This window comes from Ixodes scapularis, unplaced genomic scaffold (genome assembly GCF_016920785.2).
Source record: "Ixodes scapularis isolate PalLabHiFi unplaced genomic scaffold, ASM1692078v2 ptg000597l_1___fragment_1__unscaffolded, whole genome shotgun sequence".
NCBI lineage: Eukaryota > Metazoa > Arthropoda > Arachnida > Ixodida > Ixodidae > Ixodes > Ixodes scapularis.
Window position 1 is genome coordinate 2893094 of NW_024610006.1, and position 25002 is coordinate 2918095.

The window sequence follows — 25002 nt, forward strand, 5'->3', positions numbered from 1 at the left end:
ACAACGCTATCCACAAACACGGCACGTGTCAGTTCCTGGATCTCCTGGATGTTTACCTCCACTCAACCTCAGTGGAGTACGAGGGCAATGTTTATATAAAGAGAGCGGAGGTGTGCATCAGGTCATGCTTTGCAACAGTTCTGAGTAAGGTATGTATTTACTCGCACAATGAACGCACTCGCGTAATGAACGCACCCCCCAAGTCGGCTTCCAAAATTTCGACTTTTTTTTTCACTTGCATATTAAACCCACCCCCAACTGGGAAGTCAAAACTTTGACCCCCTCCCCTTTCCCCACACGCGCGAAATGAACGCACTTTTCTATCCTGGTGCAGCGAGGTCGCAAATGCATGGGTAGCGTGGCCGAACAAAACGCCTTGCAAAAGGCCTTAAAAATAAAAAAGACCCATTGGAATCATTTATCGAAACTACAGTACGAAAACCAGTGTCTCCCACTTAGACTTGGTTCTTTCTAATTTAACTTCTCTTGAATCACGTCGGACAGCCGCTCGCCTTACTCTTTTTCATAACTTTTATTACAACATGCAATCATTTATGCTCACTCACTGTAAGTCTGTCTCATACATTTCTTTGCGTCATGATCATTCCTTGAAAATTGCACCTATATTTGGTCGCACTAATAGATACAAATACTCTCCTCTTGCTCTGTCCATTAAAAATGGGAATGCTCTCCCAAACGACATAGTCACTGAATAGAATGATAAAAAATATTCCGCAAAAAATTTTTGGCTTTGGTACTATGTTTTCAGCGCCATGTCTGCTTGTGTTTCCTATGAATTGTGCACTGAGTCCCCAGTTCTGTTGTGCCCGGTTTCTGTAAACTTTGTTCTGAATTCTGTATAGTTTGTTTTTAGTTTTTGTTTGTTGTTAATTTTTAACCTTAGTTAGTTCTTTTATTTCCATTATATCATTGCATTTGTTTGTATTTTTCTACCCCCCCCCTCATGTAATACGTTTGAACGAACGTATTTGAGGCGAATAAAACTTGAAATTGAACTTGATTCGAGTCCATTGAGCTGCGAAGGCGAATACATCGGCCATCGGAAGATGCCTAAATGCTCGCTTTAGGGAACACCATTCAGATGTTACCAAGGCATCATCGGACTCGTTCCACCCAATAGTTCTGCATGCCCGTACCTGCCACGATTGCACCCCAAACTTTGAAAACACCACTTAGCTAAGTTCACACATAGATAAATGTGGGCCCGAAACAATAGAAGCGTTTAAGGTCAGATATGCCGTGAGCAATGTCTCTGGGACATCTTTGGCTTTGTCGTCAAAAAAGCTGGAATTTCTAGCGTAAAAATTATCGTAAAAAGCTTGTTGTGATCAATTAATTTTGTCTTTTCCTTTCTTTTCTTATTTATTTTCCCCCCTTTTCAGGGGTTAATTTCCTGATTATAATGCAGTTAATGTAAAGGTACAAGCGAGCTGGACAAGAACCTAGCTGTGTTTGGAGATTTGTGTTTGTCCTTTGTCCCTCTTGTTCCCATTTTCCAGGATTATTTTCGTCATTAATTTCCTTTCTTTTTTTTCTTCCTTTCCCCCTTTTTCACGAAATTTCCTTAAGTTTTTCCCTATAATTTTTTTGCTATCATTTTAATTTGGTATTTTTAAAGTTTGTGAGTAAATTGGTTTTATATTAAATTTTGAATATTTTCGTTTTCTTTCAATTCTTTGTCGTTCAAGGTCGTAGCGTAATGGGCATCTCATAAATGTTCGCTGCTCATTGAAAGAACTGTGTGTGTCTGTGTTTGTCCTTTACGTGTTTTATTCTTTCAGTGCATTCTGTCAGTTCCTCAAGGCTCTTCTCACATCATGTGGTGACATTTGCGTCCAGTGTTATATAGCCCTGTCACATGGAAGAGGTGGAGGAGACCAGCTTACTAAAAAGTATATCAGCATCACTGGTATTTCCTTTCTCGTTGGAAATGACTTCTGCCCCTTTTGTTTAATGGGAGTCCTTTGCATGTTCTTTGCTTACTTTTCAAACGGTTCAAAAGTGTGATATGGGGTAGGCAGTTATGCGACAATGGTGCATGCCCAGTATATCACGGTAGCTTAAACAAGAGACTTTGGAAGTGAACATCAGGAGAATCTCCTGTTTCATTCTTTCTAATCCAGGGTGCCAATTTCGAAACATGTTGTACAATCTTTAAATAACTTTTAGCACAAGGAAGGAAAAAGGAGAGGAGGCATTATGTCAGTTCGCTATGCAATTCTAGAGATTTTACAACAGTACAGTACAGGACACCAAGCCGGTTGGAACCAGATCATTACATCTGTCAGTGTGGCTTCTAGGTACTTTAACTAGCTTATTAGTTCGCAAAAGAGCTCAATGAATTGTGGAGGCTAAGCCTCGTAAGACTTCTGCAGACTGACTGCACTGAGCAATAAAACGAAGAATTCAGCTGGATTGTGTAACGTAGAAAGATAAACCGGGAAAAGAGCATGGGCAAAACTGGGGAGCTAAACCACGCAAGGCATTTCGTGCTATGTCTCGTCTAAACTATTTTCTTTGTTGCTGCACTTTCTGTCATCTTTAGCAGGCAGTATGCACTGATTTCACTTACATATTGGGTGGATTCGACCATAAAGCTAGACGTTTGTATTAGAAAACCAAGCGTATGTTTTATCGGAGTAATGGCACATAGAATTTGCACTCTTTTTAAGAGGGATAATTTATCTAAGCCAAATGTTTCATACTAAATTGCCAAAGATTCTGCCCCAGTTTTCAAAAACAGACTGGCAAATGCTTTCATTTATTTAGTAACATTTGATCTGTTTATTTACAGGAAACACTGCCTCTATTGCTGTCATCAACAGCCAGCTGGCTGAAATCAAGCAACCACACAGCTCCACGAGACTCCCAAGGGCACTGAGCACACGCCTATTCTGGAAGGCTTCCGAATGGCGCCACTGGCTGCTGTACCACTCGCTTCCCTGCATGTACAGGGTCCTTCTGGACCAATACTGGCCGTACATAAAGAAGCTGGTGGAGGCCGTCCATGCACTTTTGAGGGACACCGTAACTCCAGCATCCATTGATGTTGCACGCGAGTTCTCCCCCTTCGGTTTCTTTGTGTCCTGCTTCGGGCCAGCTTTAATAATGTCATATTGTGCTTTCAGTATGCAAACGAAGTGTGCCTGCTCGGTTCCTCTTCGAAGGCATCCTTGAGCAAAGAGGAACAGAGTTGTCTTTCCGCTGGATCTGGGGCCGCCTTTGATCAGGCTACAGAGTACAAGCACTTCGCATGGAAAGGGCAGATTTGTCACAGCCGAAACTATGCCAGGAGTAAAAAGACAGACTCCTAGGTCATTCAAATAAAGGATATGTGCGATTTCACCATTTTGAGAGTGTTGCCTTTGAAAGGTGAGGTAACACTTCTGAGCAGGGAAGTTGTCATCACTTGGCAGGTGCTTTCCCGCAGCACATCAGGCTTTGTTTTCTTTCTCACGTGAACTTGCAGGCTGTTAGACCACAGCAGCTGAAGGCACCATGCCTTTTTCTCACTTTCAGGAAGCCCTCAGCATGCTATGTCTGTGATCTGTCAAACCTTCTTGAGCGCGATTGATGTAATGTAACCAGGTGTGCCGAAGTAAAGTGACTGTTCCCTAGGAGTTGAAATATTCAAAACAAACATCGTGTGATAATTTGTCCCTGTTTTGCCTTTGTGTCAACAAGGGAAATCTATCGAGATTGTGCCTTTCACATCTTCAGACTTCTTGTTTTGCTCCTAAGGTGTTCCTTCAGGTAACTCTACATTCATAAGTGATTTTCTTTGTTTACAATTTGTTATACTTCGTGTGCTTGATTTGCTCTTCTGAGACTAGTCGGGCTAATTTGATTATCGACCTGTGGAAGATGGCTATTGTTTGAGTAAGTCAATTCCATGTCTCAGCCTCCTAATGTGTCTTTCCCTAACCTTTCTGACAAAAATGTGTGAAGCTTCTAGGGGTAGCAGTAGGGTAGGCTTGTTTTTAACTGCAAGCAGGCAAATGAGAAAATCACTCTTTTGTTATTATAATGCAAGTTGAAAAGACTGAAATAGACTTAGACCTTTCGTTATTCTGTCTACATTGCATCATAATTGAATAGCTTCAAAAACCTTCTGTATTCGTGGACCACAAAATAGGCTTTTGTTAATAGCATTTCACATATGATTTGATTGATTTTGTTTTCATACTTCTGTGTTAATTTTGACTAGTTAATTGTTTTAGTAACTATAGGTTATGTATGAGGGTTATAAGTTCTTGGCTCTCTTAATTACTGTACTGTCATTCGATGATTTGTCTCTTAACACCTACAAGTACTTGTGAAAATCTTAAACTGGCACACGTAAAACTGAACAGCAAGATAGTTACTGATGCTTGTCTAGTGAGCTTTCAAACACAAATATTAAATAGAGCGTGCACATTAGAATGTATAGCAATGTATTTCTGGGGTGGAGTTGCCCTTTGAGGTTATTACTTGAAGTAAGCATTTGTGCAAGTTGGTTTAAATTTATGTAGTGTCTAATGGCCTTTCGGTGTCTTGGGGGTTCTAGTAATATTTTTTTTCTGAGATCAATCATAGTATAGAAATAAATGTAGAGCGGATGCAGAGGATGCTAACTGCTGTTAACGAATTCCAATAAGGTAGAAATGTTTGGCGACTTCATTATAAAAAACAATTACTTTTTTCATTTCAATGCTTCTAAAAATGCCTTCTGCACTTGATGGGCCAGCTGCATTCTTCAAGTTGTCATGAATCTGCCTAGAACGTGCCTTTTTTAGCTCGTCTTAGCAAGACATAATAGCAGTAGGTGATGCCACTAAAAAACCTGTGTCGACATTTAGCTAAGACAGCTCTATATCAATTTCACTATCCACTAGCTGGGCTGAGCATTTTCAATTCTAGGCATACTGCAAGTTTTGGTTGGCAGGAATTCCATTTGTTCTATATTATTTCCAGTTTCCACAAACTCGTATATATGCTTTACAGAATAGGCAACTCTGCCACCAAATGTAATACCTATAACTTAAATTTCCATAGCTGCTTGCACTTTGTTGGGCCAGCCTAACAACTAAAAAAATATAAACGACATACATATCCGAGATTTTTTGTTTCGCGAAATGTTTTACCTGGATGCCTGAGGGTTTTTCAGCGAATTTCTGCTAAGTGGGTCTTTTACAATACATTCAGGTTTCTAGGAACCACATTTTGTTTTCAATATTCATTTCAGTTTGCACAAACTGGCTTTGGGGATAAGTTAACAGAACAGATCCCTGAATGGAGGTTCCAAGTATAGAGCCAGATACCTAGGTGGTTTTAAAAAAACCCAGTATGTGACCACTATAGTTTCTCCTCCTGGATTTGTTTTCCCACAATATGTATCACATGGCGTAACTGGATATCAATTTTCAGGTGATGGTTCCACTACCTTAATTCTGGAACTGAAAACTTCCAGAGCAGAATTCAGATTCTTCATTCTGGAACTGAAAACTTCCAGAGCGGAATTCAGATTCTTCATTCTGGAACTGACTTTTCCAGAACCAAATCCAAATTCTCCAATTAGGAACTGACGTTTCCAGAACCGAATCCAGATTCTCCAATCTGGAACCGACATTTCCAGAATTGAATCAAGATTCTCCATTCTGGATTTCGGCTTTCCAATTAGCTTCCAAAAAAAAATCAAACTGGGTTCTCAGGTAGGGAAGTATTGTTACGTGTACACTCCAGTATGTGCCTGCGAAACTTTGTAACATATATTTATATTTCAGCTTGCTTTTGAATGGGAACTTAGGTTTGAAACCGACATTGAAGAAGACGAAAGATGCCTCAAGAAGGTTCTCCTAGAAACAGCAGAGTTGGCCACCTTCCTTTGCTGTCCCCCAGCCCTTAACACTGTCTGCAACACCAACGAACCACGGAGTCGTCACAATCTTCTGCTTTCGCACCCACACCATCTGACAATGATGCACCATGCGTGAAGGGGATCATTTTTTCAAAGGAAGAACTGTGAACAGCCGTGTCTAAGATCAAGCCATCACAATGCCCTTGTCCAGATGGTGTGGCACCTGCCTTTTATAGGATGATAACGCAGTACAGTTTGATCCCTCCCTCAGCTGTCTACATCAAAGTATTTTCGATGAGGGAGCTGTTCCTACCACCTGGCAACACGCCTTACTCACCCCTATTCACGAAAGGAAAGAGAAGCCTACAAGTGACGTCAAGCATTAGCGTCCAACCTCAATAACATTAATCATCTACCGCACATTAGGATGCATACTGAACAGTCAGTTCCTCGATTTTTAGAGAGCACTGGATACTTATTGCAGACACAGCACAGTTTTAGGCACGCCCGCAGCTGTGGGACGGTCCTGGCGACCCCGTGTCATTTTGTAAGCAACAATCTTGGCAGTCGCAAAAAGAAAGATTTTCTACGGCTTCATCTCAGTTACGCGTTCGATGACCTCAACATCGATCTCCTGCTACATAAAATGTCAGGCGCCAGCGTTCATGGCTTCCTTCTCAAGTGGCTGCCAAACTAACTGAAGGGAAAAATCCCACAATTTGTTTACCAAGGTGTGCACTGAGCTACGATGAACGTCCCCTCCAGTGTGCCACAGCACCGGTTTCTTGTCAATGACATGCCTCAGGATGATAGATTTTCTTTCGTTCAGTACGCAGACCACACCTCGATGCTGGCTCCACTTACTGACACCTGCCTCCTTCTCCAGGACTACATCAAAGACATAAAGTGCCGGGTGACTAACAACTGCTAGCGGCTGCACACCACGAAAAGTGCCGTGATGCGCTTTAGCAGGCCCCACAGGGTGGGCAAATCGAGCTATCATTTGCTCAGTGAGCCCCTACCATGTATGACTCTTTGTCAAGCTTAGAAATTACATTCACACAAACATTAGATTTCACAGTGCACATAGGAAGTGTTGTACCAAAGGCTCGGCGAACCATGGGGGTTGTTTCTTGTATCTCCAGGTCATGGGGACCTTCGCCATAATCTCCGGTCATAAGGTGCATAAGACAGATTTCCAGAAAGATAAGGGAGGAGCCCCAAAAGACCAGTTCGACCACTTCGAAGTTTCGAAAACTTGCTTTTACGCAAAATGGTGCAACCAGCACCACAAAACCCTCTGCCATGGCCACTGATGCTTGTGTCATCGCCAAGTTTCAAATTGAGGGAAAACAAAGCATTTGTACATGACTTATTTTTCGTGGGCTCCATTTTTCGCGAATTCGACTGAAGCTGAAGAGCTGGAATAATTACTGGTACCCATTTTTGCAATCCGCAAGGACCTCACTACAGCTTTCTGTATGTTCACATTTTAGCCAAATAGTTTGTGAGACCTATTTTTTGCAAAATGTAGACGATTTGTGAAAATTAGGTCTTCGTGAAAATTAATTTGTTTCCAGTATACAGTGGTACTAGTTTACTTAATTTCTCGTGACGGGCATGAAGGGGGCCAGATGGAAGGCGGATCATTATAATAAGGGTGACGAAGTTTATGCCACAATAGGCTGGGACACATCACAACAGATATAGTAGTCGGTAAGTCAGAGTCATATAGGATCACAAGGACACTCATTGTTATCTCTGTCTCTTGTGCTCCGAAGGAAAGAGCTAGATTTTCGTCACCCAATACTGCAAGCTTAGTGGCAGTGCAGCAGCCGCCCGTCGCCCCGCCCGCCGCCTGCCTCCCCCCCCCCCCCCCTCCGCCGGGGGGGGTCACGTTTCAGCTGCAAGACCGGAACTTTATGATAATGCTAAAAGCTCTGCTAGTTAATATTCGTTGTATATGATGAGTGCAAAAACAGCATAAGAGGTATATAAGGTAAAATTGTACAAAATCAGAATAGGAAGACCAGGATAAGACGGAGCGCTCTGTCCTATTCTTGCCCTGCCTTGTGGGTGAAAACGATTCAATGCAGTGGGAAAAATGAAATATTACTGCTAAAGTCAGACGTCATGTAACATCTGCTTTGTTCACACTTCATTTTGATTTCTTTTGTCTAATTTCCACGACTTACAGATCCCAATCTTTAGGTTTGAGGCTTATGCTAATTGGATTCGAATAGGTTTGGTGATCAGTTCGAAGTGCAGTTTTTTAGCTGTCTCTCATCAATGATGCTTATATTAACAGTGCCTGAACGAGGGCAGGCTGCTACAGTCGCTGCTGCTGCAGTCACTGCTGTTCCAGTCAGTGAGCCGCATCTGTTTGAAGTCACTGATGGCAAGGTAAATTAGGAACTTTTTTTCACAAGATTAGCAATTCTAATGTTGCGATGGCAATAGTGTAGATCAACAGAAAAAAATATGAAAGACGTTCACAATTCTCTGTAATGTAAAATTAGAGCGCAGCTCTTGAGGAGGGGAGGGGAGGGTATGTCCCTGCTCCCCCTCCATACCCTTTCCTCCTCCTCTCCTGCTTCCCTCCCATTAATCAGGAAATTTCCGCTCAATTTCCCCCTAAATTAAGCGAAAATTTACCCGCTAAATAAAGCCGGGAAATATTCTTCTTAAATTCAGCGGGAAATTTACCGAAACTCTACCGCTAAATTCAGCGGGGAAACTTAATTGGTGTTGAGGCCACGTGATGTCGATTTCCCCGTTAAATTTAGCAGAAAAATTTCCGTTACATTTTTTCTGCTAAATTGAGCTAGACTTCAAGTGTGACGTCATTACGGGAAAGGTTTCATAATGCAACACGCGTTTACGCCAATGCCGACGCCGCTCAACCCGGAAACGGGCGTCTAAAAGCTGCACTTTAAAAAAGTTACCCAAGCTTGACTATCCTGTCAAAGCCTTAGAAGCACAAAATGTGTCAAGCTCTACCATACACATGATGTGCGTGCTGTGCATATGGGGATTGCTGGGCACAATGTTCATGGCTGCTCAGCCTCATCTTCTGCCTGCCTCTTGCTTCGTGCATTCTTCACTCCCATCCGCTAAGGAAGAGTAAGAACGCATACCTACTTAAGCCTTGCACGCTCCATTTATTTCTAATCTTACGTGACATGCGATACGTAACCTTACACTACAGTAAAACCTCGTTATAACAAAATGGGATATAACAAACTAATGGATATAACAAAGCAATCATAATTCCCCTTGCTTGCTAATAGTATGGAGAAATGGACATTGGCTATAACAAACTAATGGTTATAACGAAATAACTTCGACTGCTCCTTCAACTTTGTTATAACGAGGTTTTACTGTATTGGTTATCATTTTGTAATCATGCTGGCCTACTTAGCACTTGCATGATTTAATTAGGCCTGAACTTAGGTGACACATGATCCCGTAATCTCCGTGATTAGGTAACTTATGTGGTCATATAATGTTACGTGATCATGTGCCATATTCAGAAATTTGGCAGTGCTGCTAGTGCTCCCCTGAAAAAGAAAACCGTGGATATAAAACCCCGCTCTTGGAAGCGGCTATGAACTCTTGCCGATGGCAGAGTGGTTAAAGCACCGCGCTCCAAACTGTGGGCACATGGGTTTGAATTCAGTCGAGAGCTACCAATAAATTTAGTTCCAATTTATATTCAATTTAAAGGGGCATTATGTGTAAATGGGAGGAGAAGGCTGAAAGGGGGAGATGGCTGCTGGTCCCTGTGGACGGAACCTAAAGCGATATGACCGACACACTCTGCAATGGCCTCCGGTCGGTGTTGATGCAATGTGATCTCTGCCCAGTGCTCTGAATGTCAACGTGAGGAGATTCATCAAAGCGCGAATAAACGGCGGGAGTAACTATGACTCTCTTGGTGCCCCTTGTTTACGTACCGCCATACCAGGTATGGCACTGCATAGATTGTTGGCACTGGGCACGTCATCGCATCCTGCGTGCGCCGTGGCCTTGCAGCTGCCGCACATGGTCGACTTGAAAGATTGACTAGAACGGTCGGTCATCTTTAAGGGCAAGGTGCTTCGATCTAGGGGTGCTGTATCCAGGTTTTGGGCGAGAGAGTGGCACAAGAGTGCAGACGGTGCTGCCCTGAAGGAGTGCTCACGTGTACCGTCTTCGCAGGTGTGGGTTGGAAAAGGTACACGTCCGATGAATGGAAAGAGGTTCATTGATTTGGTAAAGACGAGGGCAAATGCGCTTCCTCACATGACTAGGACTAAAAGGGGTCGGGACGTCTTGACTCGTCGGGCCGGTTGTGACTCCGCGGAGTCACTGGGACACATTACGCAAAATTGCTTCTGCATGCACAGTGCCAGAATCAAACGACATGATAGTTTAGTGCAGTATGCTCCTTGTCATCTGAAAGAAAAGGGATGGGAGGTGCTGGTAGAACCCGAGTGCCACACCGCAACACAGAAATATGTGCCAGACCTCGTTACTGCAGGAGGTAGTCAGATGACTGTGGTTGATACACAGGTGGTGGGTACGTATTCCACCCCAGATGCCGCACATGAGCGGAAAGTGCAAACTATAGTGTTCCAGAGCTTCTGGATATTATTAAAGGGGCCAATAGTGTTGCACCGGTTGTGACTAGTTTGACTATCACATATATATCAAGTGTTTGGTCGCCAAAAAGTGCTGCAGCTCTTACCAATCTTGGGTTTGGTAGACGGGATTTTAAGGTATTGACTATACTTTGCCTTCGGGGGGGGTCAGGTGCTTTCGTCGGCATCAGCAGATGACCTCCGTGGTGCACGGGCGATGAAGCGCCCCGGCGGTTGTGTGTTGCCATGGGGCTATTGGTGGGTCCCTCTCCCTTGGAGAGGATAAGGACTTCCAGACTTCATGCCAAAGATCAGCCTGATGCCTCTGCGAAGGGGTGGGCGAGGAAACGATTTTTGTGCACAAGTCCTACTCGTTAAAAAAAAAAAAAAAAAGCCAAATGCCTTGGGTATTTTGTGGGTAAACAGAAAGTCAGCTTCGTTTCGGCTGCGTTTGGTTAGCGAGCCGAGTTCCCGGCGATCGCGCCTTTGGCCAGGTCCGCACGCCTCCACGACTATTGCGTGCTCCCGGACACCGCCGGGTACCCCCCGCTGCTCTTGGAAGATTCTCAAGTCCGCCAGCGCAGTTTCAGCACCTCTCCAAACGTGTGAGCAGCCGGCCGCTGAGGCTTTCTTCACCCCTTAACGGTCACTCGTTTTTTGGCTGCTGGAGTTAGTGCTAGGCGCTAGTGGACCGCTGGTTCCTACACTAAACATTTTTTTTTTCAGTCTCCGTGCGTCGAACCACGCACAAAAGTCCCTGGTCCCACTGCCATCCTTTTTTTTTTCTCGTGGCAGCTCTGCCGGTTTCCAGTTCGAACTTTGCACGCGAACTGGGAGCGCATGCAACTTTGTTTAGTTGCGCCGGCCATCAACAGAGGGCAATACGTTCCACCCGTGGATTTCACCACCTCTGTTAGACTAGCAGCAGAGAAAAACGTCTTTTCACTTTTCTTTTCTTTCTTTTAGCAACATTTGTAGGTTTTTTGTTCGTAATCAAGCGCAGTTCGGCACTTTGGCGCAGTAAACATGGTTTTTTGGTTTTTTTTTTTTTTTGTGCTTCGGCATGCAGCCCTGTGGATCGGATCTACGCTTTGGGGCTACGCAGGGCACCACTAGCTGGTTTTCACTACATGTAGTGGCGTAGTCTGCAGGACTAGTATAATCTAGTGCTCTAGGGAACTTTGTACCTTTTGAACAAGTTACTGTGGCCTGTACAGCACAGGCCACATTACCAGGCTCTCCCTCTCGGCCTCACAGCCTACACTTAAATACAAATACCCTGTGTCGCAAGCGGCTGGGGGAATAGTGCTTCATATTTTTTTTTCCTATTTATTTCAGCATGTCAGGGACTCATCCATCACCTAGCGTGTTAGCAAACCTTTGAGAGGCTGTATCCCTCAGAGGAGATTGTCTGCCACCTGTGCGACAAACGACTAACTTCTCGCATCTCTCTGGGGGGCACTACGAACATGTTCATAGTTGTCACTTCGTACGGAGGTGCTTCTATTGCCTCGCCAAAACGTACACCAAGAGCACCTCCATGTCGTCTCATTACACAAGGTGTCGGAAGAAACCATTAGTATCGCCCACTTCAACCGTAGTGACGAACGCCGACTCAAACAGTGTGGCCAGCAACGAGCTTCCGCAGGCTTCCACTCCTTCCCCTGCAAGTCACACCGAGGAGAAGGAGCACCCAGAGTTCTCCCGGGACTCCAAGAGGGCAGACATGTCGATGCCCTTCACAACCAGCACCCCTGCTTTGCGTCTCCCACCAGCAGGTGACTGGACCACGGAGGACGTCAGGACTTTGGCGGTCCAAGAATTGTCGATGCCCGCCAAGATGAAGTTTACCAACAAAGAACTCGCCAAGGGGTACGCAGGGGTACCTTGGCAAACCATCAAGGGCATCAGGGGGCGGAAGTTGTACAGGGACTTGCTACAGCAAGAACAGCTGCGGAGCAGGTTACCTCGGCCGGACTCCAGGGTTCCTGCACATGGTGAGCCCCCCACTGCCACTCCAGGGGGACCACTGCCATCAGTGCAAGATTCCTCCGGCCTGCAGACGGACATACCCTCATCACCCCTCACCACGCCAAGACCACAGCGGTGAAGCGAGAAGTCCATACATCATTCTCCAACCCCGGTCACCCCCCGAGATATCCCCCCTACACCGGAGGCAAGGCCCTGGACAGAGAGGGACACTCATGCACTCGTGCTGTGCAAGCTCCAGGCTTCTCTGTGCATGCGTAGTGACGAAGAGCTCGCTGCATTGATGCTAAGAAGAACATGGCAGAGCGTCCGGGACTACCGTCTGATGCCCCAGTGCGCAGAGGCGATGCGCAGGGAGCTCGGCACGCGACGGGGAAAGGATGTCTCACCCTTACTCCGAACTTCATCCCTTTGTGGCCCCTCGCCAGACACCCCGCCAACTGTCATCGTTCCTGGTCCCTTTGCTAAATCCATCATCGCAGAGGTCACACGTACATTGGCACCGCAAACTCTCTTCCACCAGCAGAGTTCAACGCGCGGTGGACCGTCTCGGAACTGACGGCACTGGCCAGGGCAGAGATCACCTGCAAGGACCACCCTCATATGAACCTTGCTTTTGCCAGGGTATTCACCACCCAGTCCTCACAGGGAATCACAGGGCAGCGAAATACACGCCATTACAAGGAGATCCTGGAGACCTTCAAGGCGGCGGCACAGAAGCAGCCGGTTCCTATTCAACCGGTCCGCGTTCACGACGCCGGATCTGCCTGGGTGCGTCTGCAGCCCGCACCAGGAACCCCTGTCACCATCGCTCAAGGGTTGCTGGACCCCATCAAGATAGGAGAGGACCTGGGGAGAGGGGAGGCACCGAGGGCAGCAAGAAAAAGAAGCGTCGTCTAGCCAAGAACCGTAACCAGCGCCGTCACGAACGCTATGCAGAACATCAACGGCTGTACAGTCTGGGGCCTAAGGTGCTCGTCGACGAGTTGGGGCTGGACTGGGCTGACCCAGCAGTCCTCTTCTCGGAGCTCCACCGGGTCTACGACCTTCTCATGTCTACACCATCAAGACCGGTTGACGGGTTCATAACATCCGAACAAGTACTCAACGTAGAGGTGGAGCCGTTCACCGAAGGAGAGCTCCAAAGAGTGCTCAAGAACACCGACGCAAAGACTGCCCCTGGCCCGGACGGCCTTACCCTGAACGAGGTTTCGAGATTCCACCAGCCATTCCTGCCATCATTTTCACCAACTGGTTGGCCTTCGCTATGCTTCCCGAGGACCTCAAGGTGGCCAAGAGTTTTCATACCCAAGTCCCGCTCGGCCACTACTGGCGGAGACTTCAGGCCCATCACCATCTCATCCATCCTACTGCGCATCTACACAGGGGCGCTGCTCCGACGGTTCGCGCAAGATCACGTCTTCCACGACCTCCAGGGTGGATTCGGCGACGACAGGAGAGCTTCATCCAACATCAGTCTTCAGGCCCTCATGAAGGCGAGGAAGCAGGCTCGACAGAGCTTCTACAGCCTGAGCCTCGATGCCTGCTGTGCCCCGTCTGCGGAGTGCCGGAACTGCACCACCCCATCCACCTGGCGGGCGCCTTGCACCAAGCTCGCGTCGCCGCGGACTGGGCTCGCCGAGCCGCACCACCTCCTGCTGCACCTCCGGCAGCTCCCCGCCCGTTGAAAGTCGCGGAGGCCATCCGGGTGCTCCGCCGATTCCGCCCGGATCTGCTCCGCGACCCGGCCCACGAGGAGGCCATCTTAGACCTCGACCTCTAAGGGGGAGAGGTGTGGGGCGCTCGGCCCGCCACACGGCGGCCAAACCGGCGACTAGCGGGGGGGCGGCTCCCGGTGCCCATTGCATACGCACGGGCTTAAAAGGGGTGGCCAGTGCGGCCGACAGGAGTTGCTGTCCCGAGTCTTGGCCAGGTCGGGATCCAGGAGTCATGGTAATAAACCCCGCTTGACCCCAAGGAAAGAGTCGTCTGATTGATCACCTGCGGCGGACGGCGGAAGTCGAACGCTACAACACTCCAGAAATAGTGCCACAAAGAGTGCCGCAATGATTACGAGTATTTTACCTACTTTTCCTTCGTTCAGCACGTTCCAAATGGAAGTGTCGCTTTTCAACAATTATTTTTCACAATGGCATGTTCTTTAACAAAGGAAAGTGGTACACGCATTTATTATGGGCATATAACTGAAAATCAAAGCAGAATACTAATTATGGTCTTTATTTCCAAAAAGACAAGATACTCTGGGTGCCTTGCAAGACTAGGCAGGTAGACGGGTCCGTATGGAGGAGCGTTTGCCAGCCAGCCAGCCAGGGCAAACACTACAGCGTACCGAAAACACAAAATCGCTACATTGCGCGAATAAACTTTAAACATTAATTCATAGACGTTGCAACATCCATGAAACACATACAGGCCGTGGTAATGAACCACTAAGGTTGAAACCAGCTACGCTTCGAACGGGCTCGCCGCCGGCAGAAGTGGTCCGGGATGGAACGCCAGTGCCACCTGATAGATTCTACACAAAGTGCCTCACATGGAGGCCGCCGCTTTTTCCACTACCCGCCTTATTCTGGTTCGCTATAGCTCGTCTGCTCACTGTGCGATGACGTAAAGGCGGGCCCTGCAGAAATCACAGGCTTGAGGAGAGCGGAGGCCGGCGCAGCTTTGAAACCGGCTGCCGTGGCCCGTGTCTGCCCTCGGGCAGAGTGTCGGGGGCCTCCAGCCTTCTAGTTCACCATGGCTGACAGCCAGGAATGCGCAGATTCAGATTCCTCACCCCCTCGGGCTGCCAAGAGGACAGACTATTGGAGCTGGGAGATCCGCGGCATCTCTAGCATCGGAATCGTTGGGTGGGTGTCCGACTCCTCTCGGTTCTAGGCGCAAATGTTACGGGCATGGTGGAAATCGATATAACCCAGGCAGCACACCAATGTCGGTCCGACGTTGGCCTAACATTGGACAATATTGGAAGCGCTACCCTTTCCAACGTTGGCCCAGTGATTGGTGCCAATGTTGGGCCGCTGTTCAGCCATCGTTCCAGCCAATGTCGGCCCAATCATTGGTGCCAATGTTGGGCCATTGCTAAACCATGGTTCCAGCCAAGGTGCTCCCACATTGGCGAAAACCGGCGTAATAATGGACAACACTGGAAGGGCGACCCGATCCAATGTTGGCCGTTATGCTGATTTTTGGCCATCGTTGCACTCGCCCAGCTCTTTGCAAGTGCATTCACCAAGTTGTTTGCAAAAAGGAAGGTAGACAGACACAAGGGATTGTTTTAAAATCTTCAAAAAGTTTATTACACACAGCTTATTCTGTAGACAGGCACAAAATCAGCAATTTGTAATATGTGAAGAGGTACTATTCAACTGTGATACAACTAAGAAGATTGCAAAGTAAACACAAACCGGGGTAATTATTGTGGAGTGTCCAGTCTCCCGGCAGCTGGAAGAATTTTTTCCCCCAAATTCTACCGCTATTCGCCCTTCATTGGCGGTGCAATCAGTTCATCGAACCACATTTCATAGACAGATCGTTTCATCAACACGCGATGTTTCATAAAAAAAACTCAAAATACATCTTTTTCCCTCTTTTCTTTTTTGTTTTTTTGCAATGAACAGCTTCAGACTTGGCATGAAGCGGCGTGAAAGGGTGGGCTGGTTCGGTGAGCACGCGCCTCAGGAATACACTTGCGTTGAAATGCCCCTACAGCGTGCAATTCGCGTAATGCATGTCAAGGAAACGTTGCGCCTCAGGAATACACGCACGACGAAATGCCCCCACAGCGCGCAATTCGCGTAACGCGTGTCGATGAAACAAAAATGTCGACGAAAAGGTGGCCACGAAACGTGTTTTCGCGAAACGCACGGAGAATAAAAAAGTCAGCATTCTACCTGCAGTTGTGACATTATTTCAGACAGATAATGGCAGGCGACTGTCGGTAAGATTGCGGGAAACTTATTCTAACGGCTGCCAGGAGATAGGCCCTGCCCAAGTCTAGAGGTTATCCGGAAGATTACCCATACAAGAGCGGACAATGATCACCAAGTAGGTTGCAGCGCACTTACTTTGAAAATACCGGACTTGAAAGATGTAATCCGACATATATGTAAACACGGGCACTGCACAAAAACCCCTCAAACACAAAAACCAGAAGGAAGTGATCCGTGAAGATTCAACACGATGTAGCACACGCTGCCATTTGCCGAACCGAACACTAAACGATTCACAAGAATGTCTTGGGCTTCTATGAAGAAATCGACACGGGTGGGACTTTTCGAACGAGATACCATTTACCACAGAAGCGAAATCCACAGCGGGCCCGCACCCCGCAGGCCGCGTCACACGCGAAACTAGGTCCGGTCTTCGCGACGCAGGCATTCCGAGTTTTTCAACGGCTAATGCGTCATCCGTCAAACCACGTGATCACGCTTCTGCCGTTACCCGCGCACAGAGAGCGAACTCAAGCGATAAAACGTGTACGGTTCATTGGTCCGGCGAGTACGGACCGTCTACCGCGCCTTCAGCTTAGGGAGAGAGAAAAAAAGAGAAGGAGGACAAAGCAAGCAGGCCAGAACGGGGGTGGGGTGCGCTTACAAAAGGCTAATCTCCAGGGGCATCTCAACAATGAACGCAGCGAGAGAATTTGTCACTTCTACCCAAGGTTGATAGTGCAGTAGATGTTATGCGTGACCTTGGGCTTTAGGCAGGTTCCGTGCTCTGCCTTATCACCAGCTTCGAGACCGTAGTCAAGTGACCATAACCGGAGACACGATTGGCCTTAAACACGCATAGCGTCTACCCTGCTGTCAATACCGATTTAACAGGACAGCTCTTTGAAGGTCAGCTTTTGAACTTCTAAAGACGCTCTCCAGCCCAAAAGTGGTTCTAAACGGGGCAAGTTTGAAGACAGTATGTTTTACGTCGTATAACGTAAATATAATAATATATAAATATATAATATAATGTAATGAAGAACTAAGCGCGACTATTTTTTGCGCTCGATGTACACAAATATATCTATAAGTATATAAATATATTTTTTATCAATAAATTTAAAACTGTTTGTACGCTGTTAGGTTCGCGTTTTTAAACTTCAAATTGTTTTACGAAAGAGTTACACATAAAAGACAGCCCGAGCAGCACATCGTCCGAATTGCAGCACACGATGAATCGCCCACGCTCGCCGACAGAGGGTTGCGATGCTGCGCGAACGGTTTCTGAAAGATGCTGGGTAGGGTACTCCGAGCGCAACGGCTTCGCGACCGTTCGAAGGGCAAATGATTCGCGACAACAAAGTAGGGTCTAGCAGCTTCAGTAAGCTAACGGGGCTCGAGAGTCCCACGCTCACATTTCCGCAGAGCGAGCGGCCGGCCACATCGAGGCGCGGTGTGCTCTCGCGTCGCGATAGCTACGTCGTTGCTCTGCCTACCCTGATGACATGTGCACTGGCAGTCGAAGCAACCCTCTCGAGACTTCACTCGAGTTTAATATATGACTTTATATCGCGATATACTCTCGTAAAACTGAGAGTCACTTCGGTTGCAGCGTAAGCGGCGGCTTTATGTTTGTTGACACCTGCGTCGACAATGACTAAATATGCACAGAATCATTAAATATAAAAAAATAGAGCACGCAGAAAGAAATACAAACATGACAGGGGCACGGACAAAGAGAAAACGTTAACGCTACGTATATATAAAAAATATATTGGAAAAGACAAAAATACTTAAATCTAAAAAAACGGAGTTAAGTTGTCAACGCCGAGGTAAGGCAATGCGAATGGAGAGCAGCCAGCAAAAAAACTGCAATAGTCATATAGGCAGCTAAGGACGTATTTGTGATTGCGGTTATAAAGCGCCGGCGACGTACGCCCCATGAAGTTGGCTAAATAAAATTCTCGCCCGAGCGAGCTCATGAATGACTCTTTTCCAATTTTCTATTTCTGCAATGCAAAAAAGAGGTTCGCGGGTCTATAGCCTAGGCGACGTAAATATCGATAAGCCATTGGTTATGGCAGTACCAATATTGACCAGCCTATACCAAGACATCACCAATATTAGAAAACTCTTGGCTTTGACAGTTTAATATTAACCAGCTTAAGCCAACGTATATTCAATATCGGAAAACACATTGGCTCTTAAAGTTCAATATTGTACAGGTTATGCCGGCGTATATCCAATATAGGAAAGCTGTTGGCTTTGACAGTCCAATATTGGACAGCTAATGCTGGCATGTATCCAATATTGGGAAGCCATTGGCTCTGACAGTCCAATATTGTACAGTTTATGCCAGCATATATCCAATATCGGAAACCTATCGGCTTTGACAGTCCAATATTGGATAACTTATGCCGGCATATATCCAATATTGGAAAACAATTGACTTTGACAGTCCAATATTGAACAGGTTATGCCAGTATATATCCAATATTGGAAAGCCATTGGCTTTGGCAGTCCAATATTGGATAACTTATGCCAGCATATATCCAATATTGGAAAACCATTGGCTTTGGCAGTCCAATATTGGACAGGTTATGCCAGCATTTATCCAATATTGGCAAGCCATTGGCTTTCACAGTCCAATATTGGACAGCTTATTCCAGTGCATCACCAATATTGGAAAAACATTGGCTATGATAGTCCATTATTGGCCCAGGTAATTCCAATATTGGTAAACACATGGCTCAGTTGGGCCATTATTGGGCCGTTCTTTGTCCCATCAATTCCAATGTTGGCCCAATATCGTGTGCTGCCTGGGAAGTAAAACTCCCCGCCCCCCCCCCCCCAACCTGCGTTCACGCCCCTTCACAGCGACAGTGTGTGGCTGCTAAGTGCAAAAGCATTAACCCACTTGGCACCCCCCCCCTCCGTACACGCCGCGTTGCGGCGTCCAGATGACAACCCAAGCCCTGCTTTCCTTCATTGCACATCCGGAAAGGAAGTCTTATACCCTTTAGTTCAGCAAAATTTTGTTGGCAACATTTTTTTTTTAAGTGTTAATCATAAAAAAGAAATGTAGTAAATATCGACAAAATAAAATGTTCAAGAAAAAAGAGAAAAAAAAAAGTAAGTCCACACTGCAGACCGAACCGGGGTCCGCTGCGTATGAGGCAGACACCTTGCCACTTAGCTACGCTACCGCTTCGGAAATTCGTTCTAACCATTCGTTTTATACGAGTTTCAAAACGTCGTGTGCATAGCAATTTCCAGTCAACGTGCACGCGCCCGTGCATATAATTTTACTCAATCAATGTATGCTCGAAGATCCGCCTGCCTCCAAGGGTGACGGACATGACGAGCGAACGGCACATTCAATGCCCATGTCCACATGCCCGAGGGCTCGAACCGTTGCGCTGACTGGGGTTTATTCAAGCCCTTCAGAGCTGTTCTTCAAGATGATTTGCTCAAAGTATCTCGGTAAGTGGCCAAAAACCACTGCAGAAAACACTGATGAGTAAGACTAGGCTGTCTTATCAAAACATTTTGTGGTCTTCGGACGAAGGCCGAGTGTTTCTTTTCTCGTGTTACTGTATCTAACTATTCTTTTATGTGCTTGCTTGAAAACCTGGTTGCGTCCCACCATTAGCTCTGAAGATAACTTTCCGCCCTATTTTGAAATTTTTTTCATCGCGATCGTGACTTTTTTTTGCGAGGTAGCATAGGAGGTGGTGTGATGATTGCAGTTGACAGGCGGTACAATTCAAAAAGACGCGAGGATTTAGAGGGGTCCCCTGAGTGTCTATCGGTTGAAATCGAGTGCACAAAGCGGGTGTTTTATTCGGATTGTTTTATCTCCCTCCTCAAACTACACCTCATCAGGTGTCTTGTAACATTGAGAATATAGTGAAAGAGTTGTATAGGTGCAACCTTTTGATAATGGGGGACTTTAACGCTCCAGGTATTAACTGGACAAATTTAAATGTTCACACTGACAACTTTTATTGCAAGCAGAAATGCAGCCGTCTACTGAACTTCGTATCGTTTTTAGATCTCAGACAGCACAATTATGCTCTTAAAGGGGTGCTCTGGCGATTTCTTTATGGTCCCCGATTGGCTTGAAATTTTGCTAAACTCGCCAAACAACATCGCCAAAATAGTATCCCAAATATTAGGTCAAAATAATTTTTTTTTCACGAAGTTATAGAATTTACAATTTTGGTCCTCACCGTGTTTCTCAAACTGAAAGTCTCTACTGGCAACAACGAAAAAGTGACGTCAGTTAAAGTGCAGGGGTTCACTCTTTGGACTGTAGAATTTGTTCCCAACTGATTCGAAGCAGTTTCATGGTGTCAAATGAATGCTTTGGATGCTCGCTCCAATCCCCGTGCTCCAGCACGGAACAAATGATTGGCATATTCTATTTTTTAGACTGCTCGCTCGACTGGCAAGCCTGCCCGCCACTGACGTCACGGCACTGAAAAGTGCGCGTATGTTTGAATGTTGGTTTTTGCACCATTTTCATTTGCCGCATTGGCAATAACTATTATGAATTTCGTGATACTAAATAGAATACCGGAAAGGGTAAAGGCCGGGGAGTCAGGAAATATAGTTAGTTGAGGCAGCTAAAAAAATCGCCAGAGTACCCCTTTAACAACCAGGAGAATTCTTTAGATTCATGTTTCTCTAGTATGGAACGCGTTTCCATCGTTCGGAGTCAATCCCCATTGGTCCCTGAAGATATATATCACCCTGCACTTGATGTAGTGTTCTCCCGTATTTCACCAGTTTGCACTCCTCCTTCCTAAAGATGCCTTCCTCACACCTCGTATAGTAATTTCTCGGCAGGCGACTACATTTAAATGCACTATTATTTTACGGATGTCAACTGGGCATCTGTTCTTAAGCCTATCAATGTGAATGAGCAAGTCACTTGCCCCACGAGAATTGTTCTGGGGGCTATGGAGATATGCATTGCATTAAAGGGACACTGACACCCCCCCCAAAAAAAATTTTATTTTTTGCCAGGCGCTTCATTATGGTGTCGGAGGACTACCCAATTAATATTTTGCAACAGAGTAGTGTATTTTTTTAATAAAGCCAAAAGACGCAACTCCTCGAAACCGAAACCGAAACCCGACGGAGGTCGGAGAAGTGGAGAGAAGAGAGTGAGTGGCGGAAGTCACGTGGCTACACCCGACCGTGCGTTTTTTTTTTTTTTTTTTCTCCTCTCCGGTAGCAGACGACAGGACATGCAGCGTGCGATGGGGCGTGCGGGAACTGCTCGCCGTGCGATTGTTTTGCAGTTATGTTTGTTCCGCTCGTTGTTCTGTACTCCAAGATGAGTTGTTTTGTACATTGAGGAGTTGGAGATGAGTAGTGAGTGCCCGTGGTGAATTTCCATGATCGGCTCCGAAAAGAATACACCCAAGATGTTGCGTGACGAGCTGGCTCACATTTCCTGAATCCGAAAAAAAGTGGCATTGTGCGACAGAGTTTCCGAAAGATCAATGGGATCGGGACCAACGGCTGGCTGCAATTCCTGCAGAACATATACGGGCACCTCGGAAAGCGGACGTTACCTGATTTATATGCTCCTTGCATTTTGTGGAAAGTGATTACATTGAGCTCGCAGGTGTCAAAACGGAAATCCCATACCATTTAAATCAGCGAAGTATCGTCCACAACATTAGTTTGTTTCTTCAGTGATGATTGTAAAAAAATATATATATATATGTAAACATCAGAAATTGTTTGAAGAAAAAAAAATAAAGTTTCACGGGGGATCGAACCCGGTCCTACCGCGTGTGAACCGGACGTCTTTCCCACTGAGCTACTGGGGCATCACTTTTCTGGTGGATCTCTTTCCTTAGTAATAATTCAGCCGGTAAACTGTAAGTTGGAAAGTTTGCTGTCGTTTTTTCTCTAGCAAAAGCACTCCTGGGTCGAAGTCGGGATGCACCGCGCATTGGGGACATTCTCACGTAGTAAAGAAATCGTACGCGTGCATACTCAACTCGAAGTAGACACGTCGTGCTTGACGTTTGCGCGAGCGATGTCTTCAGCCACGAGAAGGGAGCGACGGCTCGGCGACGTTTTCGTGCAAATCGGCTTGGTGGCCGGGCGTGTCGTACGGGATGAATACCAATTCTTTTGATCAGTCCCAAATTTCTCTTTTAACGGTAGACAGAATTCGCCGGTACCGCGAACGACAGTTCTGAAATAGAGGTCCCACGCCCGTCGTCCGCTGCCATCGTCGTCCCCGCGAGTCCCACGATACGCGAAACGACGAACACACAGAATGCTTCCGGTTGTCTGTGGAACTTTTTTTTTCAATCAACGTATTTACAGCTTTTTAGAAGCCACAAAAATGGGTTTCATATTTTTTTCTATTTTTAATAATGAGTGTGTGCCTTCAGCGACGCACGACTTTGATTAAATTTGGTGGTCGCATCGATACCTTAGAAAACGGCCCGTGACCGCGAAAAAGAGAGTGAGCGAGACTCGAACCGGCCAGTTCTTGATCGGCGGTTTTCGGGCGGAAAGAAACCGAATTTCGAGCCGCAAATTCTGTTCTGGGTAGTTGAGCTCTCATATGTCACGTACAACTAAAAACCTCGGCGAGCATAAATACCCTGTCAGTGTCCCTTTAAGAACGTCAAAAAATTCTCACTTTCCTAACTGGTTATCCTTAGAACTAAAATCTCTCTTGGTCAAAAAAGACTTCTTGCATAGAAAAAAAACAAAAAAAACTTCCTCTCAAAGTGGGAAGCAGAATTAAGAGCGGTAGAAAACAATTCAACCGTTTAATTAACTGTGATCAAAAACTTCACCGCGAGTCTGTAGAATAGGATCTTGTGAAATATCCAAAGAGATTCTGGAGGTACGCTAGTAAGATCGGAGATAGCTTCCGAATTTCATGGAGGCGATGCGGTGAGTGTACGTAGTTGTTTACAGCTCATCTTGGTTTAGTCTATAAAAACAGCTCCGACTCGACGTCTCCTACGTTGTTTCATTTGACTGGGTTCGGCAACCTACTCAGTAGCATTCATGTCGATAAAGAATGTGTTGCGTTATGTATTAAGAAAATGAGAGCCACATTATCTGCTGGAGCGCCAGAATACCCTCAGAAATACTAAATCTTATCCATTTTGTGCACTGTACTTAATAACTTCCTGAGGTCGGGGATATTTCCAGAAAAATGAAGAATAGCTGTTGTGGTTCCAATATTAAAGACAGAAAATAGGGCTGATGTCCTTAACTATATACCTATCTCTCTCTTGTTCCTTCATTTTCCAAGCACTTTGAAATGGTCATACATCAATTCTCGTCTCTTAAGTTTCGCAACATAGCCATCCCTAACACACACGGTTTAATGTCCGGCCGGTCAACTGCTACAAACCTCGCAACATTAATGTCCACCCCTTCTCAGGTCGTTTGTAATAAAGGTCAGCTGGACGTTATCCGCTTTGACTTGAGCAAGGCCTTCGACATTGTTAACCACACTATTCTCTTAGCGAAGCGTTCCGCCTATGGAGTGTGTGGCTCACTTCTGGACTGGATTAAAGACCACCTGACAAAAAGAATCGCGTACATCCGGGTTAACAACATAGCCTCTTCATTCTACAGGGCTTCCTCTGAAATTTCTCAGGGATCTGTTTTAGGTCCCCTCGGGTTCTCTGCTTTCGTAAACAGCGCTTCCCCCCTGTTTTCTAAGCCTTTATTTCTGCAGTATTCAGATGACATAAAACTCTACAAACAAATAATTCGCAGTGATGATTGCATTGAGCTTCAAGAGGATGCATGTTCCTTTTAGAACTGGTGCTCGGTTAATGATATTTGTCTTAACCAATCGAAAACCATGGTTAAGACATTTTCACGGAAAACATTGAATACCATTTTCGCGTACAGCATCCGCAGTGAGTTCTTAACGCTTGTATTTGAGATGAGGGACCAGTGAGTTACGTTTGATTCAAGCTTACGATTCGGTGATCCCATAAAAACAGTTATGAACTCGTCTCTCAGCACATTAGCACCACATATATCATAACAAAAGAATTTAAAATTTCGTTTACGTTTCCGACACTGCACCATTCGTTCGCGAGATCACAACTTGGGTATGCCTCAGTTGCATTGAACAGCATTTCTAAAACTCCTTGGCACTCGACAAAGTTCAAAAGTTCATTTCCATCTTAGAACATCACTACGTTAAGAGTGGTCCACATAACTTCAATTATGAAACTGATTTTGAACTTGTGAACTTGCTGAGCCTGCATCAGTGCCGGGCTAAGGTAAACATGTTGCTCTTATTCAGAGCTCTTCACGATTTTATTAACTCTCCCCGCCTTTTGTTAGAAGTGAGCCTTAGAGTGTCACGTGCGCTTACACGACATCAATCATTCTTTTATACCTCTCGTCATTGTAATCGATTAAGCCCTATTCTTAGATTGACCGAGTTCTACAACATGTACTCTGATGCACTCTATTTTTTGTTTGTGCTGCAGAACTTTTGGTCATTCTGTTTGCAGGCAGTTAATGCTTGAAAAGGGTTGATAAGTACTTGTGTGTCACTACA

At 45.9% G+C, this 25002-nt stretch overlaps 1 protein-coding gene and 2 long non-coding RNA genes across 3 annotated transcripts in view; 2 read left to right on the top strand and 1 right to left on the bottom strand.

Moving 5' to 3' along the window:
- The window catches only part of LOC121834138, a 51938-nt gene extending 49072 nt beyond the window's left edge, over nucleotides 1-2866 (top strand). The window contains exons 3-4 of the long non-coding RNA XR_006077074.1: nucleotides 1803-1913; nucleotides 2816-2866. This is a non-coding gene — a long non-coding RNA (uncharacterized LOC121834138). The remainder of the gene's footprint in view (nucleotides 1-1802; nucleotides 1914-2815) is intronic.
- LOC121834129 overlaps nucleotides 1-25002 on the top strand; it is a 474916-nt gene that overhangs the window by 426027 nt on the left and 23887 nt on the right. The window lies entirely within an intron of this gene.
- Nucleotides 12278-13175, bottom strand: LOC121834136. Its single transcript, XR_006077072.1, has 3 exons — nucleotides 12858-13175; nucleotides 12447-12535; nucleotides 12278-12365 (listed from the first exon to the last, which is right to left on the bottom strand). It is a non-coding gene; the product is annotated as an uncharacterized LOC121834136 (long non-coding RNA).